General features: G+C 38.5%; 1 protein-coding gene and 1 long non-coding RNA gene across 3 annotated transcripts in view; one reads left to right on the top strand and one right to left on the bottom strand.

Moving 5' to 3' along the window:
• Positions 1-5,432: 5,432 nt before the first annotated feature.
• LOC134200217 (uncharacterized) lies at positions 5,433-6,634 on the bottom strand. The gene is made up of 2 exons (XR_009975039.1): positions 6,522-6,634; positions 5,433-6,323 (listed from the first exon to the last, which is right to left on the bottom strand). It is a non-coding gene; the product is annotated as an uncharacterized LOC134200217 (long non-coding RNA).
• Positions 6,547-10,377, top strand: part of LOC101736967 (extracellular sulfatase SULF-1 homolog) — a 103,891-nt gene continuing 100,060 nt past the window's right edge. For both annotated transcript variants that reach the window (XM_038015670.2, XM_012689081.4), the window contains exon 1: positions 6,547-7,253. The gene's annotated coding sequence lies outside the window, so the exon portion shown is untranslated. The remainder of the gene's footprint in view (positions 7,254-10,377) is intronic.

The following is a 10,377-nucleotide window of genomic DNA, read 5'->3' as shown; positions in this document are numbered from 1 at the left end:
TGTTTGTCAGTAATTAATCAATAGACTTAATAGTGAAAAAAGTATTTACTTGTGTATCTATGACGAGGTGTACGGCGTAGGTACATATGACGTCACCAACGCAGTCTTAGAGCAGGCAAATATTAATTCAGGCGATGCTCGGGTTCTGCGAGTCATCGATCTCGCAGACGGAGGCGGCGGAACGGGAGAGGGAGAGCTCTTCTTTCCTTTCGGCGCCGTGTCGCCGCCGCCAAGCCAAGGGTTGGAGAAGGGCGTTCGTCCAGCTCCGGCCCCCGGGTGGAGGCAGTCTCCTCCCGGTGATGGTCACGGAGTGACTTGAGGGGGTTGAGGCTGCGCCGCACGCTACCGTCACTCTAGCGCGCTGGCACCAGGAGGACGGGAGGGCGCGTCATCAGCAGCGGTCCTCATTGCCGTCGTCGTTGTTGTCGCCGAACAAACTGTTTTAGAACATCCCGGTCGGTGGTGTACAGGCTGGTTCTTACCCAGCGGGGTATCCCGGAACACCAGCGGCATCGCCCGGGCGGCCTGGTAGGGCTGCCGTACTGCGGAGACCGGCGTCGTTGGCCGTCGACTATTGCCTCGACGACACGTCGGTCGGGCGTCCTCGGAGTGGCGCCGCGAGTCTGGTTGTAGTGTTGACCGCGGGAATCCCCTACTCTGACCGGGTTTTGACCCCGGATGAAGATCGGACGTCGGGTGTAAGAGTGCAGGAGAGTCGTTTAGTGCGGTAGGGCATTAAAACATCCTTGGGCCGGCGGTCTGCTCCCAACATCTGCAGGTTATCAAGGCCCGCGCTCCTCCTAGGCGCGGGGACCTCGTTAGAGGTTCGACCCCCGGCCCGAATAAGAATAAAAAAAGGAAATATTAATTACTAGTGTCTTATGACTACGTTTCAAGTTGACTATCATTAATATAGCTGGGATTTTTCGCCTATCCGTCCTTGTAAATCTGGAAAGGCTTCTTCTGGACCATTAGAAATCTCTTCATCGAAAATAAATAATTAAGATCCAACAACAACGTACGAGAAACACTCGAACAAAATATTAATTGAAGATAAGAAAATGCAAATCAGGTGGGTCGTGAACTCGTTCCGTCTGGGCCAATAAAATAATCATTTTAGCAGTCACATTGGTGTATATAGATCTCCACACCACTTTAAGTACACAGTTAATATCCAATCGATTATAACTAGCGAGGTAATTGTTGATAATGGGCTATAAAGCGCTGTGTTTGATAGCTCTTGGGCTTTAAGGTAACCTTTACAAAGTCGAATTAAAAATGTACTACTAAGATGAAGTCGTCGTAGCCTTAAGCTTAAGACTTTTATTAAGTGATACGATTATGTTGATAGACAAATTCTGAAGATAGGTACCATTTATTCAATGAAATTACATATTTAACACGTATTTGCATTCTTTAAAGGTATATAGAGCATAGCATTTATCCCACATTATGTGGGATCGTCGCAGCATGATATCTTATTATTCCTCCTAGGGATTTGCTTGCCGCCTGCAACACGTCAACCCTGCAAAGTAAATCGTCCCTTCATAACAAGGTGACACTACAAAATTTGCATACGTTCACGACGTCTTAAATTTAGTATCGATACGTAAGTATTTAATGGAAGCGTCAGAACGCTACTTAGACAAAGCGACGTGACACGAAAACCTTCTTATCATAGCCGCCGGTAACTACTTACTCGACCGCAACTGGTCAACGCCGTCGAACGAAACTTGTATTGTCGGATCTCCCGGATTCACTCTTGGTGCTTTTAAGACCCTCAAGCACTAGTCGCCGCACTCTTCGTCGTGATCGACGAGTTTAACCCCACAGCCCACTGAGTGTCTCGCTGGATCTTTTTAGTGGGTCGCGATTCCGATCCGGTGGTAGATTCTGCGAAGCTTTGTTCTTGCTAGGGCAAATTATCTCAGGTTGAGCTCGTGAGCTCACTTAGTTGTCCCGGCGTAGTTGGAATAGCCTTTTTGACTACCAGCGAATAAGCAGGGGAAATATTCCAGTATTGCATAGTGCCATAGGGAGGCACTTTTCTGTTTCTTCTTTTGGTGTTTCTTCTACATTTTCCGTTTTTGGTTTTATAATTTACATTTAATTATTATAAACATTTGCATTAAAATTTAGATGATCAAATATCAAGAAAATAAAAATATCACAATTTATTTGTTTTTCTGTATTTTTATATTGAAAGATAATTAAAAATTAAGGAGTAGCATCATGTCTGCTTCTTCTTTTTCCTAGCGTTTTCCCGGTCTAGTGCCAGGGTCCGCTTTCCTACTTAATCTCCCTCCACTTGGCCCGGTCTTCGGCATCCTTCTGGGTGAGGTTATTTTCCTCCATATCCGTCTTTACAACATCCAACCAGCATTTCTTGGGCCTACCCAAGGAATAGCACCTGGAATAAATTGTAATCCTGGACAACTTATACGTATGCGTATTTACAAGTTGCAGGGCGTGTCGTATTCCCGAACCGGTAGGTACAATATCTTACCTATTTTTTCCGCAAAGCACCGTTTGAACAGCTGTTTTACAAAGCACAATTAAGACTTCGGCTTTATGATGTGGTGGCATTGGATATCCAACCTTATGCCTCTAATCTTTAAGGTTTTTTAAAGCCATTTGAAATTGTATTTTGTATTTTGGTAAGCAAGTGATTATACATCGAGCGGCATAAACATTTTTATTTGGCGGCAGTTAACAAACCTCACGGGTATGGATCGTGTCACGTCCTTACAACGCAGAAGGATATCGTAACTGATTTCCAATGAACAATAATATCACATCATCATAGCAGGGCTGTCAATTTTTTTTTTTTTTGGTTGCTTTTGACGAATGTACCTATCGTTTCTATAATTTTATTCAATGCTTTGCTTGCTTTGTTTACTTTAAGAAAGCAATATAATGGAATGGATTCAAAAATAAAAGTGAAGTAAGCTGGAAAAATACTGATTACTTACTTCCTCAAATGTTTTCCAATATGAAAGGTATAATTCAAATAAATAAAAAATACTAACGACCTAGTTTGCATCATGATTATTATCGGATTTTTTGTCCAGACATTTAACAAGGTGGGTATTAAATAAAATTAAATAATTATTGTAACACAAAAGGCGTTATTAGTAAGGATCTTTTAGTAAACAGTACGGTAACAGCTACTATCGTTATTAATAATAAAAACTTAACTAAAATCAAAGCCAAAATATCTCTTTTTCTAAATGTCTATTTGTGTTAGTCAAAAGTCTATTTGTGTTAGTCAAATTAATATCTATTTGATTTCTTTTGAAATAGAAGCGAAATTTGACTGACACGGTAATATTGAATCAATTCCGAATTCAACTCTGTACAATTGGTTGTATAGTTGGTAGCCCTGCTCGTTCGAAAAATAACTGCGGTCATTATTCAAGGAAAAACTCGTCCTTTTGTCCGTCGCTCAAGACCGAGTTCCCGTTAAGGTGCTGCATTGAATTTATCGTCCAAGTCCACGAAGAAATGTAGTCTAGAACTCGTTTAATAGGATTCAAAAGTATCCTGTAAGCTTTTTTAAGCTCCGGAGCGCTGAATTCTGATCGCAGTCTATTTCTTATTCATTTTATTTAATCGGATATTTTAATTAACTAACCAATGCCAAGTTCACTAAAAATGCGTTCTTGTAATTAGCATATGATCTTCAATTGGATTAATGAATTTTGTAACGTAACGGAAGAAACAAGACGACTAAATCAGCTGAAAAAACATGGAGATGATGATAATTCTTACTCCTCCTCCTTGCATCGACAATCCTCAATGCTGAGCGTCGTGGCCTCAAAGAGGCTTTCTTGGGAAAATACACATGGTGGGGCCCCCTCGTCCTTCCACGGCAGTGCTTTTGGAAGTGATTTAGTTCTTCAAGGCCGCTGTAGCCTTACTTGGGTCCGGCTAATTAACCGCCGCCAGACATTTGGCGTTGTTCTTCGGCTGTTTTATGGTGGAAAGGTCGAACTCCAACTCAACCCTCCTCTTTCCTCATTCGGGCTTGGGAGTGGCATTGGCAGAGTTGATGATAATTAATTAAGCTTAATTGTCACATTATTATCCATGCACTTACTTCTTTAGCGAATAGTCATGTTGTATCTACATAAATCAAATTAATCCTGTTTGTAATGTATCATGTGTCGCTAAAGGTTAATTTACTAAATTAAAACGTTAAGTGTACAATATGGAAGGATCTATCTATCGTGTGAAGTATAAGTACAAAAATATAATTTAAAATTCCAACTGTACCTGTTTAAATTAGGTACTTTAAAACAGAGTAAAAAAGAGTATATTTTTCTGCAAATTCTTCTTCTTTTTCTCCACCTTATCCCACTAGGTGGGGTCGGCACAGCTAATTTTTCTCTTCCATTCTCTTCTATCAGCCGTCATCTCAACACTCACTCCTTTCTCTCTCATATCGTCATTCACACACTCCATCCATGTCTTCTTCGGTCGACCTCTTCCCCCTCTACCTTGCACTACCATTTCCATACATCTCCTAGTCACATGCATCTTCTCTTTACGCATCACATGTCCATACCACGCTAACCGTCCGCTCCTTAATTTGTTGTTTACCGGGGCCACTTTCACACTTCCTCTGATATACTCATTCTTTATCTTATCCATTCTTGTCACTCCACACATCCATCTCAACATTCGCATCTCTGCCGCATGCACTCATGCTCATTTTTCTGCAAATTAATGGGATATTTTATATTATGATGTAAACATTGTTAAAATAAAACAAGCATCGACTTTATTTTCGTATTTGCTAAATAACGACCGACCTGAATTGCTTGATTGTTTGAATTAGACCCGAATGTTCGATGTAATTTGTGTAGTCGCAATTAATGCGAGTATTTTACACGGCGGTCGTGTGTGCGTAACTTATGTAAGTGAAATTTAGGGCTTGTTTGTAAAGGAAGTTATCTGAGTAAACAATGCACCACCGTGCAGGTTTCCCTCGAGTTTGTATCCACAAATATTGATATAGGACGTCTTACTGAAGATAAGTCGAGAAAACAACTGGTAATTGAATCGAACATTGGGAACCAAGGCACAAGTTTGTATCGGTGATTACACGTGAACCGCTAAAACACTCCTTGTTTATTTGGTTCATTATCATCGGATGCGTGTAGTTACTTCGACACGGTTAGGTATCGCTGTGGATCGCTCTTATCGGCGAAGCACTGCAATTTAAAAGATTTCCAATGGTAGATAATTCATCTAAATTACTGTTTGCGGCATGCGAACACCATTCTTGTAGCGTGTGAATGAGTTCAGAATATCTATTCGTTTATTTCTTCGATCAATAATAGTACTAGATTAGGGATCAGGAACAAAAATAAGACGCTCCAGTGGCCACGTTTGCAGACACGAAAACATCTTCATTTCTTAGAAAAAAGTTTAATAATGTTAACGACTTCAGTTTATTATAAACCTTAATACTTAAACATAAAGTTTAATTACCATTGCAAAATATATGTATTTAGGTCCTTTCGTCAGAAAAAGAATATTATGGAATAAATTTAAAATGTCACTTGAACATAAAAAGTCATCAGTACAAAAATATTTATTCTAAAATGATACTTAAAGCCTAATTTATAAGGTTAAAAATATTTGTTTAAAATTTCGTGCTTATTGTATTGTGGAACTAGATGTAGTTCTTGGTATTACATTTCAATGCTCAGAACACAGTAAGTATTGAAAGACATAGAGTTGCAGAATATACATATTTGTTTTAGGTTTGTTTTGTATGGTCGCAACTATTTTTGACCTATTCAAAAAAGTAGTAGATAATATTTTACATTGCCGCTATTACAACAAATAGGTGATAAAAAATAAAATTGAATAAAGTAAAAAAAATATGAAAGGAAACACGAAACATGTTTTCCACGTATTCTTTATACAGAAGTAATTAAAACAATAATGTAGGTTTAATTACCTTTAAACAGATTCAGTTTGTTATAAAGCTGTCTTTTAGAAGTCATTTTTATATGAGCGGTTTCTTTTTACAAATATAATGTAATCTTATATCAATGAATTTTTCTATAATCAGTTTAATTTAGGCTTATTTTATGGCTGTGTTCGTTTCCCCCAGAAAACAAATCCTTTTCAGCATATTCGCTTAAAATATTTACACATACATATAAAGTTTTTTTAATACTTTTTTGCATTGATTTGCCACCACCATTGAACAATTCTAGAATTTTTATAAGAGTTCTATATTTCTTCTCCTCTTTCTTTCGCGACAATATATATCCATTGTGCACAGCGACAAGGGGCTACTAGGAAATCTACAAACAAAAATAACATTATAAAATAACAAAACTACTCTATGCATTCCCTGTCCAAGAATAGGTGATGTTTGTTACAATAGTTGGTGCCTTGTTGCAAACATTGGCCAAACAATTACAATATTCGTAAATTGTATTTTATTTACAATATAATTGTGTTTATTATTTTATGAAAAACACTTAATAATATAAATTTACCACAAAAAGATATTCCTTCCAAAACCTTGGCGTTACGGTGGTTTTTTACTCAGTTTTTGAACGCGCATTGCAGCGTTTTGACGTCTTAGTGTTGGCTATGATTGGACCATACTAATTTGAAATAAGACCACAAATTTATTTGTGGTCTTATTTTTCGGGCCGCTTTTGAAGCGCTAATCGCGAATCTAGTAGTATTATTGATCGAAGGTTTATTTGGGTAAAGAACGCCGCCCTAACTATGATCGTGCGCGGTGAGGTAGTCGCATACCTGGCTGAATGTTTATAAAATACGACTCGATTCACGTTTCGGCGAAATGTTAGGCTTCTCTTATTTTTTATCAGCAGGTGACCGACTGCGCGAGCGGGACGGGTATCTCCTTTGGCGCGGCACGAAAGCTTTCGAGGATCATGAGTTCTATTCGAGAATCGAGATAGTCTCGCGTTGGCTCGGTTAGGGGCCGTACGCTTCGCGCGTCGCTCTGTCCCCTCACAAGTTAAAACGTCAAAAACTTTACGTAAACACTCGTGTATATAAATACCTGTAGTTGCAGGATAAAGACTAGATAAATATCAGTAAGTTTTTAGCGGGTCGTTAAAGGTCTTACTAACTGTTTTTTTTTTTTTTTTTTTTAAAGTATTTTCTCGATCGAATAAGATCGTGTATGTAGTTTCGTGGATAATATCGGGATCGAGTGCATTCGTGAGACAGGTCCTGCTACATCTTTACGATCGGTGAGTTTTGTGAAACATTGTCGTGTGTGATGCGTGATTTGTTATTAAATAATTTTTATATCGCCGTTAGTAAATCGGCAAAGAAGGATAACATTATTTACAATTTCCCTATGCCTATTATTTTTTTCCTTATACGTACTATGGTGAAATGAGATTATGTTTGTAACGTAGTTGCAACAGTCTTTGCCCACTGGTTAAAATTCGAGAATTAATCCGTGACATATAAAGATTTCGATCCATTTAATATGTAATTATTATAAATTTTGTTTTGTTTCTGACACTCTTGTAAACGTGGAGAAAGAATTGTTTCCTGAATCATATTTTTATTAAGACGAATGCTCTCCAAACATTAATAAACAAAATAATCATTAAACAAACACACGGAAGCAAAATGTATCGAACTGTTTTGGTCTTTCGCTGTTTTAATGTACCTATTTATATTAATATGATCGTAAGTTAATAAAAGTAATTATGAAGAAAGCACAATCCAAATTGAGTACATGAATATTAACAGATGTAGCAAAAGTCCAATATTATAATACATTTTTTTCATTACATATATAACAAATATTAACAAAATATATCACTGAAGAAATGGACACTTTTAGAAATGAAGGTAGGTCATAACTGGTTGACATAGCTTATGGAGGTCGGTAGAGCTAGAGGATTTGTGATGTTGTGGCAGTCCAAAGGATAATACGCTCGGTGTACTCACATACAGATTTTTTTTCCTACATAATCTGATAGCCTTGAGAGGCTATTTCAGCGTAATTAGTAGGTGAGCTCACGGGGCTCAAACCTGACGGCGTTGCTAACACGAACCCTAGCAAGAGCCGTGCTTCGCAGAATCTACCAGCGGATCGGAAACGCGACCCACTGAGAAGATCCGGCGAGAAACTCAGTGGGCTGTGTCTGTGGGTTAATTTACTCGTCGAGCCTTTCGTCGCAAGCGACGGGTTCGACGAGAACGATGACCAATGCTTGAGGTACCTAAAAGCATCGTTAATGGATCGGGAGAATCCGAAATGACGTGTTTTGGGCGACGTCGACTGCTTTCCATTCTGTCCGCAGGATCGGGAATGCACATCAAGCGATACGGCAATAACGGTGTTGAAATCCCTCTGTCGGTTACCAATTTTCCTAAGGAAATACGTATCAAATATGTGTACAAGCATGTGTTGACGAATGACTTCCACGATAAATTAATAAAATGAGAAACTAATAACGTGGAATTAAAAATAAATCCGTAAATTTTATAAATTTGAGTTATTACTGCTTTTGCCTTTATCCCACGTTATGTGGGAATGGGCGCGGCATATTCACTAATCAAAGCTGATTAGGGATTGGCCATTACTTTAAAGCCTTGTTCGGACTAGGCGAGTATTTTAGTCGAGTACCGAGTAAATTAGTGCCTAAACTACTCGCTACTCGCCCAAAAAAATGGAACAAAATGGATTTACTTGACTAAATTATTTACTAACCTACTCGACTAAATTTTTGGTGTCTGAGCACATTTAGCTACTAAATTACTCGGTACTCGACTAAAATACTCGCCTAGTCCGAACAAGGCTTTACGGCTGGGCGTCTGCCTGACGTCAATCCTCGTTCAGGTTACCGTTGGCATAATGTTAGCCAGAAGAAGTGCCTTAGCCGCATTTTACGATACTCCCGGGATGTTATGGGTCGATCCAATTCTAAGTCGGGTACCGCATCACAGATTAATAAATAGATAAGTCCGTACTTAGTACTGTCCTGTATATTTTTACAAAGAATCAGACATTCAGCCCAATTTGACAGTATACCTTATGTTTAGTTGAATAGCAGCTAGCAACACCCATGTCTGTCAGCTACCGTAACCACTTAGCACGAGATGGGCGCATGCACGTCCACCCGAGTGCAATAAAAAATAAATAATAGTATAATAATATACATTTTTTTATTGCTTAGATGGGTCACAGTCCACCCGGTGTTAAGTGGTTACTGGAGCCCATAGACATCTACAACGTTTACGCCCCACCCACCTTGAGATATAAGTTCTAAGATCTTACTTTAGTTACAACGGCTGCCCCACCCTTCAAACGGAAACGCATGACTGCTTCATGGTAGAAATAGGCAGCGCGGTGGTACCTACACGCGCGGGCTCACAAGTGGTCCTACCACCAGTAAAATATAAATATAAAGTATATGTATAGTAAATAAATAAATAAAGTAATACTTATTTTCAAGTATTACGTTTTTTTTTGATTGTTTTAAATAACTTTATAGTATTAATTGGTCGAGACATAAGACATAAATCAGATTTTATTTAGCATTTAGCTACTAATTTGTGGTTCTTACAATTTGCCTAGTGACCTAGAGAATATATTAATTAATTAATACCAGACAAAATTGATTTATTTGTTCTGGTGCTAAAATTTATTTTATCAAAAGTGGTCTTCTTCTTCCTCTTCCTCGCTTTCTTGCGTCGCTTTCCTCATGACGCGATTCCCCCGCTTTATCATTCTATCACGTACGATTTCCCTCCATCGGCTGCGAATCTTGGTTTCGTGAGGGGCATCGTGGAACTTGATGTTCAAAGAAGATCGAATTTCGACCATCTCGTGGGATGTGTCCTCTGGGACGGCTGCCTCTTGACTATAAGCACCAGCTGTTCGGGATTGTGACTCCCTTTTCGAGCAATGTGTCCAAAGAACTCCGGTACTCTGGGAAGGCATATGATGGAAGACGAAGTTTTATTGTCTGGTTTTCTTTAAAAAAGGTACACAACATATTTTCAGTTAGGTACTTATTTGTTAGAAAACACATCTTTATCTCGTATATTCGACGATAATGAATTTCGTAAATAAATGTTTATTTACGTTTTCACACAATTAGGGGCTACTAGATACGTTAATTAAATACTATTCGGGAAAGCTTTCACGAATCCATTTTTCGTAGTCTGTTTAGAACTAAATTAAATTATGAAATTAGTAGCGTTGCAGTTTAGTGTAGTACATCTAAATAAATCCTTTTTATCCGACTACTTCAGACCGAGCTTCATTTAGCCGTCGGTATTTATTTTCTTTGTATTTTTGGGTTTGTACCTCTTTATATACCTAGTATTTATTTATTAGTATTAATTTAT

The sequence above is a fragment of the Bombyx mori genome, chromosome 15 (genome assembly GCF_030269925.1).
Source record: "Bombyx mori chromosome 15, ASM3026992v2".
Taxonomy (NCBI): domain Eukaryota; kingdom Metazoa; phylum Arthropoda; class Insecta; order Lepidoptera; family Bombycidae; genus Bombyx; species Bombyx mori.
This window is presented reverse-complemented; position numbering and strand designations above follow the sequence as displayed.